Raw genomic sequence first — 14,081 nt, forward strand, 5'->3', positions numbered from 1 at the left:
CAGTACTTGAATCAACAAACTACATTTGATCAACACCATAATTCACAATTGGTTCATATTCCTCATGTTCTATCCAATACTAGTAGTTAGGTTTGAACTATTTTATAAAGATGTATCTTCACTTCCTCTACAGTTAAGTACTTTATATTTTTGTACTTGAAACAAAGACATCTAATTTTTTCCTCACTCAAAAATATAGGTTGTCAGTATGCAAAGTGAATAAACCATTCCACCCCATTGGAAACTCATGTATATAACTCTTTCAGTCAGATAAAAGTCTATTATACATCCAATTATGATAATAACGAATATCCATATTCTGTCAAAAATATAACACACAAGTTAATCAACAGCAAACATATAAAATATGATAAAAATAAGATAATAAGCATAGTGTTCTAAGTTTTAAGGAAGAACAATTTACCTTTCGTATAAAGTGAAGGATAATTGACTATTATTTATGACATATAAATAATTTAAATAAGAAAAAGATTGCTACATTCATAAAACCATGAAACATGACATTGGATGCAAAATTTATTTCTATCCAAATCAATGGATCCAATTCCAAGTACATGAGGGCAGTCCAATTGCCCTTTTGCCACATATTAGACCACAGAATTTTATTTACAGCACTAGGCACGATCCATGCTAATGCTACACAAGGACTAAAAAATAGAAAATCTAGATCAGTGATAGTTGCAATAGCCACACCTATTGATACAACAACCAATGTGATAACCTGCATAGCCCAAGGAAAAAGGTACATGGTTCTTTCATCAAAATGAATAAAGATGGAGAATTTATAGCTTCTACGATTCTTTTCCAAATCAAACAACCAATATGCATCATCCTTTGCCATATGATTCTGGCAGTTCTTTTTTAGGATAGACATGCTCAAGCAAACTCTGGTTTAGAAAAGCAAGGGAGATAATAGTAGAAGGAAGAAAACAAAAGGACCTTCTGAAAGGAAACAATTTTGCTGAGAATCGGTACTGGAATTATCAAGAGATCTTCCAAATATTTGGTAAGTCTTTGCAAGCATTAGCATCAAATTATTTTGTTGAGAGTTGAATGTCAATCAAAAAAAATATTGGATATAAACTAAAGAAGCCCATGTATAGCACATCAATCAAAACTACAATGCAAGCATGTTTATCTAAACTAATTGCAAAATACAAATCATGCTACTCGATCTACCGAGAGGGGAGGGACAGGGGCTTTTAACGCCACATGTCGGTAAGCAGTAGCTTCAAAGCTCAAACAAAGGGGAGGTGCTATGGATAGAAGGCCCGAAAGAGATCTCAAGGTGATGAAGATGTAAGGGGAAGGATAAGTCACAACCATGAGTGGCAAGCCGACAATCGCAAGGAGTGGACTATCTAATGAATGAGCTCTCGATGGCACTATTGCAGATGGCAAAGGAGTCGATGGTGGCTAATGGTGGTGAGTAATAGTGGCTGTCCAAGGGGAGAGAGAGGCGGTGAGGTGATCGATGGTGGTTGATCAATGGTGAGGTGATCGGGGTGGAAAGGAGGGAATGTCGACAGTGCTAAGTGGTGGAATAGTGGTGATCCATCCTAGGCAGTTGGTGGATGAGCACGATGAGGCAGTGAGGTTGCTAGTCACAGTGAGGCAGCGATCAGCGAGCTTGATGGGCACAGGCTGCATAGTGAGGCTGCATGGCGAGGTAGCGATCAATGAGGTTGATGGGAGTGGTGAGGCAGCAAGACAGCGAGGTTGCTGGCGGTGGCAAGGCTGCTAGCTGGCGGTGACGAGATTGTAGGCTGGTGACAGCGAGAACAAACCCTACATCTTGTGGATGGGGAGGAAGAGGAGAAGATTTGGGAATGGACAAACAGGCCTGGACTTTAGAATCACGAATTCACGATCCCTTCAAGTGACCGAGGGCTTAGCCGAGTTGGGGCGGGAATTAGGAATTTGGGATGGGGCCAGATGGGTCATGGCATGGGTTCAAACTTAGTGTCAACTGTTAAGTGGTTGGGCTTAGCCACTTAACCAATTAAAGTTAAAATCTAACATATCTTATAATATATATCAATATATATTATAATTTAAAATATTAAATTAATATAATATATAAATATTTGAGTAGGCTCGTAAGCTTTCAAGTCGAGTATTTTGCTATTCGAGCTCGACTTGAAAAGCTAATCGAGCTCGATATCAGTCGAGTCGAGTCAACTCGTGTCTGGATCTAAGTCGAGCTCGAGTAGCTCACAAGCAGTTTGACTTATTTGCAGCCATATTCATTCCATTCATAATATATATACAAAAGAGATATAAGTCTGAAACCACCAAAAGTATTTTTTGAACCCCGCAAATAGCAATCATAAAATAAGCCTGAAATCCTGTGTGGTGGCGTCGTGGCATTCCCTATAGATCTTGAACCAACTTGATCAACCCTACTTGTTCACCACTTATATATATATATATATATATATATATATATATATATATATATATTCAATAATAATTAAGATGTGTAAGATATATTTAATAATCAATATACATTATTTTCTAGCTATTAATTATGTATATATAATCAGGATATATAAGAGTTAATTAATATTAAGAATATACTAAATAGTTAAGAGTTAACAATATACTAGATAATTAATTTATTGGCAATCCATTGGAGATTCCCTTGGAAAACCATTTAAAAAATAATTTATTGGCAATCCCTCAACAAAATCCCTTAGAAAACTATTAAAATAAATAATTTTTTGAAATCCCTCAAAAAAGCCCTTGGAAAACCATTTAAATAAATAATTTATTGACGTTCTCTCAGAAAATCCCTTGGAAAATCATTTAAATAAATAATTTTTTGATATCCATCAGAAAATCCCTTGGAAAATAATATAAAAAATAATTTATTTAGAATCCTTAGGAAAATCTTTCGAAAAAGAATATAAGAAAATAATTTATTTAAACTTCCTTGAAATATCCCTCAAAAAATTCCTCGAAAACTAATTTTTTGAGGGTTTTTTTGAGGGACCTATTTAATCAAAATTCTTGCTTGAATGAATTTTTCTAAGAGAAGAATGCCTCAGAATATCTCTCCAAAATTATTTCTTCGAGAGATTTTTTGAGAAAATATTTTTTCATCCAAATTTTTCACTAAAAACTCATTTATGAGAAAAAAATTTCTCAAAAAATCCCTCACAAAAGTAATTTTTAAGAAAATTTTTTCCATCAAAACTTTTCACAATAACTCATTTATGAGAAAAAATTTCTTGCAAAAGTAATTTTCGAGGAATTTTCTGAGAGAATGTTTTTCATCAAAAATTTCTCACTAAGAACTCATGTACAAGAGAAAATTCCCTTGCAAAAGTAATTTCCAAGGAATTTTCTGAGAAAATTTTTTTCACTTATATTTTTTCACTAAAAACTCATTTATGAGAAAAAAAAATTTTTTAAATCTCTTGCAAAAGTAATTTTGGAGAATTTTTTTGAAAAATTTTTTTCATCAAAATATTTTCACTAAGAATTCTTTTATGAGGGAACAATCTCTTAGAAAATCCCTTGCAAAAGTAATTTCTGAGGAATTTTCCAAGTGAATGATTTTCATCAAAAATTTTTTACTAAGAACTCATTTATGAGAAAAAAATTTCTCAAAAAATCCCTCACAAAAGTAATTTTCGAAGGATTTTCTAAGAAAAATTTTTCACCAAAAATTCATTTATGAGGAAAAAATTTCTCAAAAAATCTCTCACAAAAGTAATTTCCGAGGGATTTTGTCAAAAAATTATTTTCATCAAAATTTTTCACTAAGAACTCATTTATGAGGGCAAAATTTCTCGAAAAATTTCTTGCAAAAGTAATTTCTAAGAAATTTTCTGAGAACATATTTTTCATCAAAAATTTTTCATTAAGAACTCATTTATGAGAGAAAAATCCCTCATAAAATCTCTCAAAATTTTTTTCCTCAGAAAATTTCTATAATCAATATTTTTTATCAGAAAATTCATCGAAATTATAAGAAATTTTTTTTCTTCAATAAATTTTCTCAATAAATCATTTTTTTCTAGTAGTGATATAATCACACATACACAGAGGGCGAGAGATCACACTCAGTGCCAAAGTGGGCGTTTGGAAAGTGATCAAGAGGGAGCCGAAGGACATGGACGAGTGAAGAAAGTGCAAGAGATAAAGGAGAAAGAGCGGGAGGGCGGTGGTTAGAGGTGGAGCTCTTCCACTTCTGGTGCTTACAATTCCAATAGCATAGCAGTGACAAGCTTTGAAAACACTAGTTACTAATATCATTTGGACACGTGACAGATGGAGAGTGATACTGTTTGGACACATGGAGGTTGGTAACGGCCCTTTTATTAATATTATTTGGAAGCGTGGTGTATGTGGAGAAATTTTATTTGGATATGTAGTAGATGGAGAACTCCGTCATGGTGGAGCCTCCATTTTAACACCACACAAAGATATATATATATATATATATATATATATATATATATATATATATATATATATATATATATATATAATGTGTGTGTTTGCGTGCATATTTACCTACATACGTACACGCATATTAGATTAGATTATCCATACATTATACAATCAACGGTGCCAAGTTGAGTTAACTCGGTATTAACCAAACCTAAGATGTTGTTTGGATAAGCTTAATCATATTTTCATTAAGAAGAATTTGATTTGGATTAAGAAATAAGGTTGAGAGCTCACACACACGAAAACTCAACCAAAATCTAGTCCTATTCAAATATACTTTCCAATTGTTGGTGTCCTTTCCATCCCGTTCCGGGCAAGCTAGGAAATGCAGAATCTCTCGAGAACTTGGTTGAGGTAGAGGATATGCCCCCAGCTTGCTTGGGTGAGGCTTGGATGCATGCATGGGCAAGCCACAGGCATTGGGTTAGCTGCAATGATGTTGGTCGCGGGGAGAACAGAGAGTAGTAGGCATAGTTTCACTGTAAGAAAAAAAATTTTTAGCGATAAAATTATTTACGATACATAGAATTTTCGTCGCAAATAATAATGTCAACAATGATAAAATATTTTCATCGATAATAAAAAAATATTTACGATGAATAAGTTTTTTCATCATAAATAAAAATAATTAGCGATTAAAATATTGCTTACGTCATAATAAACAGAATATTTGCAACGAAAATTTTTGTCGTAAATAAAAAAATATTTTTTAAATAAGAAATATAGAGATATTACCAACGAAATTATTTTCGTCGAAAATACTAAAAATTTATTCGACGAAATCAAGTTTTGCATCGTCAATAAAATTATTTACGATAAAATTTTTTCGTCACTTATAAGTCAAAAAAAATTAAAAATTAGATATTTTCAATTATTTGTGACGTAAATTTTAGTCGTAAATAATTTGACTATTTGCGATCCATAAAGATTTTTTTATCGCAAATTAAAAATATTAACAACAGATAATTTCATCGTTAATAGTTTAAAAAGTTAGATAAATTAAAAATTTAAAATAGAATAATTATTTGCAATGAAAATATAACGTCATAGATAACAAAATATTTGCAATAGAAAATAAAATTTTCATCAAAAAATATGGGACATTTATAATGAAATATTTCATCGCTAATAATTAAAAAATTAAAAAAATATAAAATTTTAAAAAGTAAGTTATTTACGATGCTAATAAGCTTTTTTTCGCGATAAATTTTTACACGAAAATAATTTTTAAATGAAAAACTAGTTATTTTCTTAATGATGAAAATATTTTCATCGCTAATATGAATATTAACGATGAAAAAATATTTTTCATCATAAATATAATTTTAAAAATTTAAAAATAAAAGATAATTTACGACGAAATATTTTCATTGTAAATAATGAACTATTTGCAATGATAAATCGTATTATCATCGTAAATCTCTGATTATTAACGATGAATTATTTTCATTGCTAATATTTAAAAAATAATAATTTTAAATTTGAAAAACTAAACTATTAGTGATGCAATAAGCTTTTTCCGTCATTAGAATGAGTTTTAACAATGAAATATTTCATCTCTAATGGTTAAAAAATTTTAAAAATTAAAAAAAACTTTCATATTGAAGAATATATATTACAATAAATATTACTATATTTATAAAAAATTATAAAATAGTTTTAAAAAATAATATGTGCAAAATAAAGTTATGTAGAATATCAAGATATATGTATATAAAAGGCACGTGAAAAGTCATGGCCTATGAAAATTATATTGTTGCAAATGCTGGGGTATGGAAGAGTCAAAGTGGATAGGGTTGATGAAGGCATGCTCGAGGTAATTACTTTTATTTCTATTTCTACGTTTTGTCATGGTATTTTTGCTTGTAATTTTTGTCATTCTAATATGCCTTTCTCGAGTTTCTAATTGTTTATGTTGGGTATAAAATACCCTCAGCCGAAGTTCTCAACGGGATTAACCCTCGCGAGTCTCCTCCGACTCCGGCTACAGACAGACCTTGTCCGGACTCCTACGGGAGCCGGACTCCGCCCACAACTCCAACTGCCAAGCAGGCTCTGCCCAGACTCCTACGAGAGCCGGGCTCCGTCACCAACTTCAACTACTGGTAAGCTTCATCCGGACTCCTACGGGAGCCGGACTTTGCCCCTGACTTTAATTGCAGGAAGACTCCGCCTGGACCCTTACGGGAGCCGGGCCTCATCCCCCGACTCCGGCTACAGACAGACCTCGTCCGGACTCCTACGGGAGCCGGACTCCGCCCACAACTCCAACTGCCAAGCAGGCTCCGCCCGGACTCCTACGGGAGCCGGGCTCCGTCACCAACTTCAACTGCTGGTAAGCTTCGTCCGAACTCCTACGGAAGCCGGACTTTGCCCCTGACTTTAATTGCAGGAAGACTTCGCCCGGATCCCTACGGGAGCCGGGCCTCGTCCCTGACTCCGGCTACAGATAGACTCCGCCCGGACTCCTACGGGAGCCGGACTCCGCCCACACTTCGACCGCAAGAAGACTCCGCCCGGACTCCTACGGGAGCCGGGCTCCGTCACCAACTTCAACTACTGGTAAGCTTCGCCCGAACTCCTACGGGAGCCGGACTTCGCCCCTAACTTTAATTGCAGGAAGACTCCGTCCGGACCCCTACGGGAGCTGGGCCTCGTCCCCCGACTCCGGCTGCAGACAGACTCCGCCCGGACTCCTACGGGAGCCGGACTCCACCCACAACTTCGACCGCAAGCAGACTTCGCCCGGACTCCTACGAGAGCCGGGCTCCGTCACCAACTTCAACTACTGGTAAGCTTCGCCCGGACTCCTACGGGAGCCGGACTTCGCCCCTGACTTTAATTGCAGGAAGACTCCGTCCGGACCCCTACGGGAGCCGGGCCTCATCCCCTGACTCCGACTGCAGACAGACCTCGTCCGGACTCCTACGGGAGCCGGACTCCGTCCATAACTCCAACTACCAAGCAGACTCCGCTCGGACTCCTACGGGAGCCGGGCTCCGTCACCAACTTCAACTGCTGGTAAGCTTCGCCCGGACTCCTACCAGAGCCAGAATTCGCCCCTGACTTTAATTGCAGGAAGACTCCGCCTGGACCCCTATGGGAGCCGGGCCTCGTCCCCCGACTCCAGCTGCAGGTAGACCTCGTCCGGACTCCTACGGGAGCCGGACTCCACCCACAACTCTAACTGCCAAGCAGACTCCGCCCGGACTCCTATGGGAGCGGGGCTCCGTCACCAAGTTCAACTGCTGGTAAGCTTCATCCGGACTCCTACGGGAGCCGGACTTCGCCCCTGACTTTAATTACAGGAAGACTCCGCTTTGACCCCTATGAAAGTCGGGCCTCGTCCCCGACTCCGGCTGCAGACAGACTCCGCTCGGACTCCTACCGGAGCCGGACTCCGCCCACAACTCTGACCGCAAGCAGACTCCGCCCGGACTCCTACGGGAGCCGGGCTCCGTCACCAACTTCAACTGCTGGTAAGCTTCGCCCGGACTCCTACGGGAGTCGGATTTCGCCCCTGACTTTAATTGCAGCAAGACTCCACCCGGACCCCTACGGGAGCCGGGCCTCGTCCCCCGACTCCGGCTGCAGACAGAACTCGTCCGGACTCCTACGGGAGCCGGACTCCTACGGGAGCCAGACTCCGCCCACAACACCAACTGCCAAGCAGACTCCGCCCGGACTCCTACGCGAGCCGGGCTCCGTCACCAATTTCAACTGTTGGTAAGCTTCGTCCGGACTCCTACGGGAGCCGGACTTCGCCCCTGACTTTAATTGCAAGAAGACTCCGCCCGGACCCCTACGGGAGCCGGGCCTCATCCCCGACTCCGGCTGCAGACAGACTCCGCCCGGACTCCTATTGGAGCCGGACTCCGCCCACAACTCCGACCGCAAGCAGACTCCGCCCGGACTCCTACGGGAGCCGGGCTCCATCACCAACTTCAACTGCTGGAAGACTCCGCCCGGACCTCTATGAGAGCCGGGCCTTGCCTCCGACTCCGGCTGCAGACAGACTCCGCCCGGACTCCTACGGGAGCCGAACTCCGCCCACAACTCCGACTGCAAGCAGACTCCGCCCGGACTCCTACGGGAGCCAGGCTCCGTCACCAACTTCAACTGCTGGTAAGCTTCGCCCAGACTCCTACGGAAGCCGGACTTCGCCCCTAACTTTAATTGCAAGAAGACTCCGCCCGGACCCCTACAGGAGCCGGGCCTCATCCCCCGACTCCGGCTGCAGACAGACCTCGTCCGGACTCCTACGGGAGCCAGACTCCATCCACAACTCCAACTGACAAGCAGACTCCGCCCAGACTCTTACGGGAGCCGGGCTCCGTCACCAACTTCAACTGCTGGTAAGCTTCGTCCAGACTCCTACGGGAGCCGGACTTCACCCCTGACTTTAATTGCAGGAAGACTCCGCCCGGACCCCTACGGGAGCAGAGCCTCGCCCTCGACTCCAGCTGCAGACAGACTCCGCCCGGACTCCTACGGGAGCCGGACTCCGCCCACAACTCCGACCGCAAGCAGACTCCGCCCGGACTCCTACGGAAGCCGGGCTCCGTCACCAACTTCAACTGCTGGAAGACTCCGCCCAGACCTCTACGGGAGCCGGGCCTCGCCTCTGACTCCGGCTGCAGACAGACATTGTCCGGACTCCTATGGGAGCCGGACTCCGCCCACAACTCCAACTGCCAAGTAGGCTCCGCCTGGACTCCTACGGGAGCTGGGCTCCGTCACCAACTTCAACTGCTGGTAAGCTTTGTCCGGACTCCTACGGGAGCCGGACTTCGCCCCTGACTTTAATTGCAGGAAGACTCCGCCCGGACCCCTACGAGAGCCGGGCCTTATCTCCGACTCCGACTGCGGGAAGACTCTGTCCGGACTCTCACGGGAGCCGGACCTCATCCCCAACTTCGGCTGAAGGAAGACTTCGTCCGGACTCTTACGGGAGCCGGACTCCGGGCTCCTCTCAAACGGATAGCTAACCATCCCTCTCCGCCAGACACTCCAGCCAAACTTCAGCCGACAGGTCTGCACTCCCTGGCGTGACGCAGCAACGGTCACGATCCTGCCCCACTTCCTGCGACGGATTCCGCACGGCCCCATTGCTCCCTGGCGGGCCGCAGTAACGGCCACGACTCTGCTCCACTTCCTGCGACGGATTCCGCATGGCTCCATTACTCCCTGGCAGACCACTATGATGCCCACGATCCTGCTCCACTTCCTGTGATGGATACCGCGCGATTCTTCCATCCTCTGGCAAGTCGCGACAACGGACGTCGCTCCACTCCCCGCGACAGACTCCACGTGGCGTATCCCGGTGATAGCCACGATTCCACCCCACTACTCTTCGCAACAAACTCCCCCTGACTCTAGGCAGCCCACTGCCAGACGGTTACAGACATCGCTATCAGTCTGTTGCTCCCTCCATCTATAAAAGGGAGATCCTAGATACGTTATTCTCTAAGCTCTCATTTTTACCTAGAAACTCTGCTAAAATTTTCGTTCGAGCACTCCATTCCCGTTGAGGCAGAGAACTGACTTGAGCATCGAAGGGTCTTGCCGGAGCAACCCCACCTCTGGTTTAGACTTCTTTTGTAGGTCCCGACGGCAACCGCGACTCCAGCTTCTCCGGTGCAAGCGAATTTTTGCACCAACAGTTTACATTCAAAAGTTATATTTTCAACCTTTAGTTTTGATCCAAAAATAAGATAGATAAATATCAATTTATTTAGTACAAGATATAAAATATTATTCTATTTATATTATATAAAGTAACATATAATTTTGTATATATAAATCAATATATAATATTGGTTTGGAGTAAAATGAGTATGTCGATTAAAATCTTTTCCTATCTTTGTTTGATTAGTCCATTTTGTGTTTTGAGGTTACCCTCTCCAACATACCCGTAGACTCCCAAAAGCAGAGGTAAGATTTGATCCCATTTCGGTTGATCCAATAACCAAAGACTTTACCAACTTAATATGTGTATATATATACATATATACATACACACACACACACATATATATATATAGACACACACATATACATACACATATACATATATATATATATATATATATATATATATATATATATACATACATATATATATATATATATATAAATATATATATATATACATATATATATATAAATATATAGATATATATATACATATATCACATATATCATTGCATTATCTCAACTAAAAATAATTTTTTTTGAATGATTATTAGCAATGAAATAAAATTTTTGTCGCTAATTATATAAATAGCGACAAAACAACTTATTTTCGTCGTAAATAATATTTTCCCAGGGCATGAATTTTTTCAGCGAAAAATTTTTTTATGGTGGGAATTATTAGCAACGAAAAAAAATTTTCGTCACTAATAATATTATTAGAGATGAAAATATATTTTTTATCACAAATATTTTTTTCGTTCAATTTATTTATGATGAAAATTAATTATTGACGATGAAAAATTACGTCGCTAATACCCCACGTCCCTTCACGCCCCATTAGAATCCTATTTTTCTTTCTCTTCCCCCCCCACAGCATTCGGCCTCCCGCATTCTTCTCCCTCCCTCCCACATTCTTCTCCCAGCCTCCCTGCCTCCCGCATCCCCTCCGACTTCCTCCACCGTCCGGAGCTCTTCCGCCGCCACCGCCACCGTCGAGGTGAGTCGTGTTGAGCTTTTTTTTTTTGGGTTGTGTTCGGGCCAGGGATGGGGACAGGGATGGTGATGGGGAACGGTGCGGGGCCAACGTGCCACGGCTGACGTGCCGGGCACGGTGCTGGCGTGTTGGGGATAGCCGCCTGGGCCGGGACGGTGGTTCGCGACTACATGGGGCCTGCAGGCATGCGGACCTGCGGGCTGCGGCCACACGGCGGCCGGCATGCCGTTGACGGCCGCCTGGGCAGGGACGGTAAAAAATGCATGCCTGCGGGCCTACGTGCCGGGCATAGTGCCGACGTGCCGGGGACGGCTGCCTAGGCCGGGATGGTAGCCCGCAGCCGCATGTGGCCTGCGGGCCGCGACCACACTGTGGCAGAGTTTCGCGGCCGACACGGCCGCATGGGGCCTGCTAGCCACGGCCGCACAGTGGCAGAGTTCTGCGGCCGGCATGTCGGGGACGGCCGCCTGGGTCGGGACGGCGGTTTTGCATGCCTGCGTGCTGGGCCTGCATGCCGGGCATGGTGCCGGCGTGCTGGGCATGGCATGCCGGGGCCTAGGGCTGGGGCGGGGTGGGTCAGGCTGGATCGGGTCAGGTTGGGCTGGGGCTAGTCAGGTGGAGTCGGGTCAGGCCGGGTTGGGTCGAGTCGAGCTGGGATGGGGCGGGTCGGGCTGGGGCGAGTTGGGTGGAGTTTGGTCCGGTCGGGTCGGGCTGGGGCGAGTCGGGTGGAGCCGAGTCGGATCGGGCTGGGGTGGGTCGGGTGGAGCTAGGTCGGGTAGGGGTGGGTGGGGTCCGGTCCGTGTTGGGTCTGGGATGGTAAGGTTTGGGCCTGGTCGATTTTGGGTCGGGCCGAGATGAGGCGGGTTAGGCTGAGTCGAGTCGGGCTAGGGCGAGTCAAGTGGAGCCAGGTCGGGTCGGGCTGGGGTGGGTCGGGTGGAGCTAGGATGGGTCGGGTCGAGTCGGGTCCGGTCCATGCCAGGTCGGGGATTGTAGGGTCTGGGCCAGGTCGGTTCCGGGTCGGGTCGGGATGAGGCAGGTCAGGCCAAGTTGAGTCGGGCTGGGGTGAGTCGGGTGGAGCCGGGTCAGGTCGGGTCGGGGTGGGTCAGGTGGTGCCGGGGCAGGTCGTGTCGGGCTGGGGCGAGTCAGGTGGAGTCGGGTCCGGTCAGGCTGGGGCGGGTCGGGTGGAGATAGGGCGGGTCGGGTCCGGTCCGATCGATGCCGGGTCGAGGATGGTAGGGTCCTAGCCGGGTCGGTTTCAGGTTGGGCCAGGTCGGGTCAGTTTGGGGTGAGTCAGGTGTAGCCGGGTCGGGTCTAGTCGGGGTAGATCGGGTGGAGCCAAGGCGGGTCGAGTCGGGTCGGGTCGGATCCGATCCATGCCAGGTCGGGTCGGGTCCGGAGAGTGCCGGGCCGAGCTAGGGCACCCGAATTATTATAATTGTTGCATATTATTATAATTATTGGATATTATTTTTTAGTGTTACTGCTGAAGTTAGTTAATTATTTGACTGATTATTTTTTCACTAACACAATGTACATTGCTGTTACTTGTTACAATTAAATTATTTTATGTCCTGTTTTGTATGCTTCTGAAATTATAAATAAAAAAAATATTTTTAATTTAGAAAAAATTTTATTAAAATTTTTTATCAAAAAATTTCAATATAAAGTTATTCTTTTTTGATAAATTAGAAATCCATCTTCGAATGCACGTTCAAAGATGGTACTTAAGTTACATTGAGCCATAGATTTTCGTTCAAGTTTCGATCTTCATCGAGATCGAAACTTGGATGTTCCATATTCAGGCTTTTTGAAAAAATAATAATATTAATATTGTTAACAGTTGATATTTCATTTTATTATGTGATATTCAGTAATTATCTATTCATTATTCTCTGGGTATGTGGTGGATAGGGTGTATAGGCACCATGTCCACATCATATACTTGGAGAACCATGGGGAGATGCTGTCGAAATTTTTATAAAAATGAGATAAAATATCCACTAATAATAATAATGAGATTATTACTTTTTTGAAAGGGATAGGGCCACACATGTTAGTAATGATTTGAAAAAGATAGGATCATGCATTTTTACTTCATAAAGGGATAGGGCCACACATTTTCTGTGTTAATGTTCAGTTTGCATGTCTTTTTTAATATGTGTTATTTTGTATGAAGTGATCTGGATCTAGATCCAAGTCAGGATTTTGCCTAGAATTCAGAATGCGATTCAGTCTGAAATTCAGATCAGGATCCTGAATACCACGGAATTTGTTTTGGTTGTTAATGATTTTGTATTTATTGTTAGATGAATATCAACAAAAGTTGGATGAATGTTAGAGGAATTTTTTTACCTGAATATCGCAAAGGAGTTCAAGATTTCATTGACTTTGCACGGCATAAGACTGACAGTGCTAGTCGGATAAAGTGTCCATGTAAGAGATGTGTCAATATGATATATCGTCACATAACACTTGTTGAGGAGAATTTGCTACAATATGGTATGGATAAGAAGTATACTTATTGGACATGGCATGGGGAGGGTGATCCGAATGAGGTGGTGAGCGATGATGATGATACTGAAGTTGATAGTGATGCTGATGGACCTATCGAACATAGTGGTATAGAAGAATTGTTAGATGATTTACATTAAGGTGCTTGTTCGAATGTATGGATGAATACTGTTGCATTTAAAAGCAATTCTGATCATGAACATAATATCCAGCTTAAGGTAGAAGAGACCTCTGAACAGTTTGCAAAGCTTGTAAGGGATGCACGAGTCACTTTATACAAATTGTATAAAGTTTTTCAAGTTAGAGTTTTTGATAAAATTGCTTTATATTAAAATCATGAACCGATGGAGTCAGAAGTCATTTGATCAAATTTTAACATTGATTAAAGCATCTCTGCCCG

Source organism: Elaeis guineensis, chromosome 15, assembly GCF_000442705.2.
Source record: "Elaeis guineensis isolate ETL-2024a chromosome 15, EG11, whole genome shotgun sequence".
NCBI classification, from domain to species: Eukaryota; Viridiplantae; Streptophyta; class Magnoliopsida; order Arecales; family Arecaceae; genus Elaeis; species Elaeis guineensis.